Raw genomic sequence first — 8,133 nt, 5'->3', positions numbered from 1 at the left:
GGACAAGTGACACAAATAGGTGGCCACCTAAGGGGTAAGCATTTTTGCTTATAATTAGTTTGTGTTGCTTGCCAGAGTTTGCCCGTGGTGGTAAGGACACTCAAAAAGCTCCTCCAAATTTAAAGAGCAAAAAAGACTAAAAGGGTTTTGATTCCAGAAGAAATAATTGCATGCAATGATCTGTTTTTTTTTGTTTTGTTTTGTTTTTACTGTTAAGAGGGCCTTGACATATAGCAGTAAATGAAAGCAGATAAAGTATAAGAAAAAAGTGGAAGTAACAGTATAAGGAAAAAGGCAAAAGCCCTGCGTGTAACGCTCTGTTGTGTTGAGGAAGTGAATCACAGAGTTTTGACTGGGAAGACAAAAATCCCGCAGGGCATTGCTTTTCACTGTGTTGAGGAAGTGTATCAGTGAGAGTAGAACTCAAGGGAATGTAGAATAGGAAAAGTGTATGTGTAAAAGTCATGCGGATATTGCTCTGTTGTGTTCAGGAAGTGAATCACAGAGGTCTGACGGGTATGCAAAATCCTAATAAATACGCTTTTCGTCGTGTGGAGGAAGTGAATCTGTGAGAAGGGCTGTTTGGTAGGTCACCTAAGAGAGGTGGTAGAATAGTTGCGTTTTAGAATTTTATAGTATTTTTTGAGAGTTCTGTGTTTATAAAGGCCCTGTGTTTGTAAAAAGTGTGAAAGTTTCTGTGTCTGTGAGAGTGTTTATGTCTGTGTTTGAAAGTGTGTGAAGTGTGACTGAAGTGCAATTGCATCTGGAAGTGTATGACTGAGTACAAATATGAGCCCAGTAGAGGGACTGGAATGTATGATGCGTCCTTAAAATAAAAAGAACACAGAGTGTATGTTATATGAGTCCTATAAATAAGGGGACAAGTGTGAATTTGAATGTAATATGAGCCCTAAAAATAAAACAAATTAAAGGGATACAATGAATGGAGTATATGTTGTCTAAATAAAGAAGGTTTGTCTTTTATATGTTGAATGGAAGTTGGGAATGAAAGCCTGTCTCTTGTGAAAATTTGGAAAGGAATTTCCTTTGTTAACACAGAGAAAACTAAAAACGTTACGAGATATTGGCTTTGTAGGTTGTTTGGCCATTCTTCAAATTGTAGAATTTGTGAGAATCAGCCTTTGCTGCGTAACTAATGAGGAGTATATATGCAATTTACAACAAAGAAAATCTATTTAGGCCTATTTTCAACCATCCATCAATATATGAGACAGAAAAGATATGATGATTAGAGGCAAAGAGGGCACTTAAAATGATTCTGGTTGTATAGTTGAGTTAAAACCAATGATAAAAAATATACAGGTGCATCTCAATAAATTAGAATGTCGTGGAAAAGTTAATTTATTTCAATAATTCAACTCAAATTGTGAAACTCGTGTATTAAATAAATTCAATGCACACAGACTGAAGTAGTTTAAGTCTTTGGTTCTTTTAATTGTGATGAATTTGGCTCACATTTAGCAAAAACCCACCAATTCACTATCTCAATAAATTAGAATACATCATAAGACCAATAAAAAAACATTTTTAGTGAATTGTTGGCCTTCTGGAAAGTATGTTCATTTACTGCATATGTACTCAATACTTGGGAGGGGTCCTTTTGCTTTAATTACTGCCTCAATTTGGCGTGGCATGGAGGTGATCAGTTTGTGGCACTGCTGAGGTGGTATGGAAGCCCAGGTTTCTTTGACAGTGGCCTTCAGCTCATCTGCATTTTTTGGTCTCTTGTTTCTCATTCTCACTAGATTCTCTATGGGGTTCAGGTCTGGTGAGTTTGCTGGCCAGTCAAGCACACCAACACCATGGTCATTTAACCAACTTTTGGTGCTTTTGGCAGTGTGGGCAGGTGCCAAATCCTGCTGGAAAATGAAATCAGCATCTTTAAAAAGCTGGTCAGCAGAAGGAAGCATGAAGTGCTCCAAAATTTCTTGGTAAACGGGTGCAGTGACTTTGGTTTTCAAAAAACAAAATGGACCAACACCAGCAGATGACATTGCACCCCAAATCATCACAAACTGTGGAAACTTAACACTGGACTTCAAGCAACTTGGGCTATGAGCTTCTCCACCCTTCCTCCAGACTCTAGGACCTTGGTTTCCAAATGAAATACAAAACTTGCTCTCATCTGAAAAGAGGACTTTGGACCACTGGGCAACAGTCCAGTTCTTCTTCTCCTTAGCCCAGGTAAGACGCCTCTGACGTTGTCTGTGGTTCAGGAGTGGCTTAACAAGAGGAATACGACAACTGTAGCCAAATTCCTTGACACATCTGTGTGTGGTGGCTCTTGATGCCTTGACCCCAGCCTCAGTCCATTCCTTGTGAAGTTCACCCAAATTCTTGAATCGATTTTGCTTGACAATCCTCATAAGGCTGCGGTTCTCTCAGTTGCTTGTGCATCTTTTTCTTCCACACTTTTTCCTTCCACTCAACTTTCTGTTAACATGCTTGGATACAGCACTCTGTGAACAGCCAGCTTCTTTGGTAATGAATGTTTGTGGCTTACCCTCCTTGTGAAGGGTGTCAATGATTGTCTTCTGGACAACTGTCAGATCAGCAGTCTTCCCCATGATTGTGTAGCCTAGTGAACCAAACTGAGAGACCATTTTGAAGGCTCAGGAAACCTTTGCAGGTGTTTTGAGTTGATTAGCTGATTGGCATGTCACCATATTCTAATTTGTTGAGATAGTGAATTGGTGGGTTTTTGTTAAATGTGAGCCAAAATCATCACAATTAAAAGAACCAAAGACTTAAACTACTTCAATCTGTGTGCATTGAATTTATTTAATACACGAGTTTCACAATTTGAGTTGAATTACTGAAATAAATGAACTTTTCCACAACTTTCTAATTTATTGAGATGCACCTGTATATATGGAAAGGTAAATATAATACAGAATAAACTGACAATGAGACAACACAGCTGTAAAACAAAATGTGCATGAAAGCAAAACGTTAACTCTTAGCTGGCTGGAAAAAATGTAGTCTTGGGCTGTTCTTTTCATGCCATGAAGGTAGCCTGATATAAGATTAACTAAACTGAGAAAGAGCAGCTGTTGTTGGACATGTGTCAGATCATAACTCCTAAACTAGACTGTAGCATAGAAATTTATTTGACTTCGTACAGATAATTTATATATTCAAGTTGTATAACTGTGCTTAGAGTTAAAGTTCATATCACAGTGACAAAGAAGAATATTAAAATTATAAAGAACAATAGAGTGATTGAATTCCATTTGGGAAATCACATTATCTGGACAAACAATAAAGCTTTGAGTCCAGTGTATTGCATTAAACTAAAGTCAACAAAGTAATTGGATTTAAACAAAGGTTGTATTTAAGATAAGTGTTGTTATATTACATAAGGAACAATTATGGCAAACACTCCAGTGGAAATACTAAAATCTAGAAATCCACTGTGTAAATAACTGATTGATAAAATCTCAAAGAAATGAGAATGTATTAAAAAGGTGAAGGTGAAAGAAATAAAGATTCAGCTAACCTAAGAAAAAGCAGCTGTTATTGTGATTTGACACTATTTGGATGCAGAGTGATCCTAAAAGTAAATTGACAACATAGGAAATTTGGACATGTATGTGGCATAATAATTATTAAAGTGCATGTAAATTGGTTTATAAATAAATGAAAATAATTGAATTTCCTTTGGAAGATCATATTATTTGAACAAATAAAAATTGACCAAAAATCCAGAAATTGTTACAAAAATTAATACATTGATACATTTTTTCTAAAGATAGAGTTTGTAGTATTATAGGAAAAATCATGGCAACCACTCCTGTGGACAAATTAAGGATTAAAATATCCATTGTGTAGAGAACTTATAGATAAGCTCTCAAGCAAATGGCAAAAGAGAACCAAAGATATGATGACAAAATGGCCAAAGGAAGGGACATTTGATGTAGCGTTGTGCGAGGAAATGGAAACTTTGATAAAAAATTATAAAACTAAAGATAAGAGTAAAAAGTAAAAAGGGAGAGAGAAGTGCTAGCACTGAAAGGAGAAAATTATCTGGAAAAAATATAAGACTGGCAAGAAAAATACTGAAGGATGCAGGAAAAGAGATAAGTAAAAAAGGAGAAGCCCTTGTCAAATCACCTCCACATGTGCCCTCAGAAGGTCAGTTCCCAATACTCAAGGGAATTGTAGAAGTTTTAGGAGAAATGCAGATGGAGGGTCATGTGGAGTTAGAAAATAAAGACAAACAAGGCTGGGACTGAAGAAGGGAAAGGATAGAAAAAATGAGAGAAACAGAAAAATTAATACAAGACACAGATAAATTGGTGAGAAATAGAAGTAGACTATTAGACAGTAGGGAGAGAAAAAGTGAAAAGGAGTCATCATTTGATGAAGGAAGGTGGGCACAGGGAAGAGAAAAAGGCTACAAATCAGACTCCTGTTAATGTGTTAGGGAGAGATGCATTATGTAAATTGGGAATGTTTTTGGGAATTACAATAATGATAGGAGGGCTATTGTTTTGTTGTGTACTTCCTTTATTGAGGTCACTAGTTATTAAAGCCACGGTTAAGCAAATGGAAATGTAAGATGTCAAGAAAATGAGGAAGAGAAATTAAAAAGAAGGGTGAAAATGACTAATAAGAAAATTATATTTTGTAACTTGAGTATGAAAAGTAAACCATAAATGTGAAAACTTCACATTCATGTGTCTGTTTTATGTTCTGTCTGGTCCAGTTTATGAGAGAATACCATCTTTAACAATATTAAATTAAACACTATTAAGTCTTGATATCTAAATGTAAGAACCCATGATTATTTGTTTTGTTTTTGATTTTCTATGTGTTTATGTTTGGAGAACAAATTTGTATGTGAGTTGCAACTTTATCGGTTTAAACTTGATCAACCAACAAAACTAAGATAGGTAGAGTTTATTATTTTTGTTAGGGACTGTCTGGTGGAGAGATTGAGTGAGACCTGTTAGAGCCCTGAATAAACAAGGACCTATGACCCCATGCTCTGTAAGGAGAGTGAGCGGGAGGGGTTATACCCCTTACTCTCTAAGGATGGCGTCTGCAGACTTTGAATGGGAGAACTCATCTCTCTTGGTGTCTCCACTCAGACAGGGGCACCCCGAATTCAGAAAAAATAGATAGCAGATTGTTTTAGTTAAGATTAGATATTTTTTATTTTATTTTCTTGTTTTATATACACAGTGTAGGCATTGGTTGATCATGGGTATACTGAGAAGATGCCTTTGAGACTAAAATTAAAGGAAAGAACATTAAGAATAATTTGGATCATTTCATGTTCTTTGTTTTTTCAATTTGTTTAAGTTGTGCTCTTAATATCTGTTCTCATGATCTTTATGTGTGACAACCTAACCAACATTGTGATGCTTTTTCTTGGGTTATTCTGTGACCAATCATGCCAGATAAAATGGAAAATAAAGTCCCAATCTCCGATAAGGAGGCAGAACTAAGCAAACGTTGTAAACAGTTTTGCTCAGATGCTCTGATATCTAACAAAATAGAAGTTTTCTTCTTTTGGAAGTACATAAAATGGGAAATGTTATTCGCGCTAGAAGTTCTGATTTGAATATTTAAGAAATATCTTGGACCTATTTGATTGTACAAATTATTGATAATGCTAAGGAAAAAATTGGTGGTAAGTGAAACCCATGAAGAAACATTAAGATTAAATTGAACATCATAAATAATTTTATACTCATGCATCTAGTCTTTGATACTAACTATGTTTTATTTCTGTTATCATCATTATGTGTATGTTGTTTCATTAAATCAGTCTGGAACCAGTCTCTCACCATTGCAGATGTCTGGGCCAGATGATTTATTGAGGCTGCTAATACTGCAGGAGGAAGTCTGGAGAAAAAAGACTGAGAATGATGTGGGCTTTTATACGATTGTTCCTCCCGCTCACATGACTGCTGGTAATCATTACTGATTTAACATTTCAAATGTGGATTCAAATCTCTCTGGATAAATTGATTTCAGTCTTATACCATCAATGGGGTGTATAATTTACCAGACTGCCATCAATGGGTTGAATACCCAGGTCTAAATTGTTCTGAGGGTCTAAATTTAAATCCAGCATCTAACCGCTGAGTTATTGATGTTAAGGTTAAATATTGCAAACTTGATGGCAAAGTTAGAGTTACCTATTGGATTGGTTACTCCCCCAAATTTTCCAGAGAGTACCCTCACTTTAAAGAAAAAGGTTAGTGGGTGCTACAAAGAGTTGATTGAGTGTCTTTTTCTAGTAAACTATTTCTATTTTGAGATTAATCCATGAAAGTATCACTTTAGAGGCCTACAGTTTCTGCACTGTGAATTTTGGTTTTACCATTTAACTGAATAATTTGTCAAGAAATACTGAGAAGTATAAAAGAATAATAACTGAAAAATCTTATTGTTAAATGATGCTGAAACAGTAGATATTAAAAAAATAAATAAATAAATAAGAGAATGACGGGAAAAAGAAAGTTGTATTAAATGTAAAGAGAATGTTGGGGAAAGAAAGGCAAAGTTTGTGTTTTATTAAAGATTTGATCATTTTTGTTTTAGGGATCATTTGGGAAATCATGCAGGATAAGCAGTTGTGAAAAAAGACAGAGATTATTTTCACAATATTGCATTCAACCTTGTTCTGCTCAACTAACAGAATTAAAAACTCTCTTTGTCAATTGAAGTATTATTGAATCACAACCACAATAGGATGATATAATTCAAATTCAAAATAAAGGTCCATATGAACATATTACATGGGAAAATAGGGGTGCAAATAAAATTCACAAGGTACATGGCATTCTCACGAAGGACAGACTGTTGCATCAACTACATTTCTCAGTGTTTTTATTTACGATGCGCATGGTTTGACCATTGCGCGAGGGGGGAAGTGATAAGGAAAATTAAACAACAGGGATATTTGTCTCCATACTTATATGCAATGATAGACGATTTTCTGTCCACATGTGAAGTCTGTACTCAAAACAATGTCAGAAAAGAAATAAAAACACCTATAGGTCACATACCAGTGCCAGAAGGACCATTCAAGCATTTGGTTATGTATTATGTGGACATGATAAAGAAAGTGCATGGAAAGCATTATGTGCTTGTAGTAATATGCAGACTTAGCAGGTGGCTGAGAGCAGTGCCATCAGCAGATCAAGGGTCAGGAACACTAATCAAATTTATAACAAGAGAGATAATACCTAGATTCGGAATACCAAAAGGTTCTACAATTTTTGATGTATGTTGTTTGAATGGACAACAGAAAGTAGGGAATGAGTAGACTGAAAGTTCTGGAAGAAGTTTTCTTGAAGATGGTTTAAGATGGGAAAGTTTGAAAGCAGTTAATATAATGAATTATTATAATTATCACTATTTTTACTGTTGAAGAATAACTTAAATATATTATTTTGAGATGTAAAATGATAAAGAAGGAGTGACTATAATGACAGTAGAGACAGTGTGGGGGAGTGGAGTGTCCCCCTCCGAGTTCCTCACTCACCCGGCACTCTTTCAAACTCTCAGTCCAAGTTTGATAAGTGTCTGCTTGAGACAGAAACACAAAAGCAGATGTTGAAGTGTGTGCTAAAGGCACATCTCTAAATTGCTTTCTTTTCTTTTCTTTTCTTTTTATATGTAAAATGATGTGATTTGACAATAATGTTAGATACAGTGATATGAAGGAGAGGTTCAAAAAGCTTTCCTCATCATGATTAAAGATTTTATATTCAGAGGGCAATTTGAAGTTAAGTGTATATACTAAATATAAGAGATTCAGTTGAACGTTCATCTGAAAGAATAAATGTACATTCAAAAACTATCTAGAGACTATTATTGAATTAAGGTAATGTTTTTTAATTAAGCTTCCAAGAAGTTTGACAGAGGCTACCCTTTATTTTGTTTTGTTCTAATGTTTGTCCCCACTGTGATACATGGTCTTTTGTGATGCTTGCTAATGGAAACAGAAATACAACCTGAATGGATATTAATGATCTGTAAATGAGTTAAATCGTAGCATTTTACTTTTAATTTGGACAATTTAATAGATTGTTGAATTTTGAATAATGTTTTTTAACCATGTGAATTTAACCATGTTATGAACTGTCTCCATAT

Source organism: Myxocyprinus asiaticus, chromosome 26 (assembly GCF_019703515.2).
Source record: "Myxocyprinus asiaticus isolate MX2 ecotype Aquarium Trade chromosome 26, UBuf_Myxa_2, whole genome shotgun sequence".
Lineage (NCBI taxonomy): Eukaryota > Metazoa > Chordata > Actinopteri > Cypriniformes > Catostomidae > Myxocyprinus > Myxocyprinus asiaticus.
Note: the sequence above shows the minus strand (reverse complement) of the source record.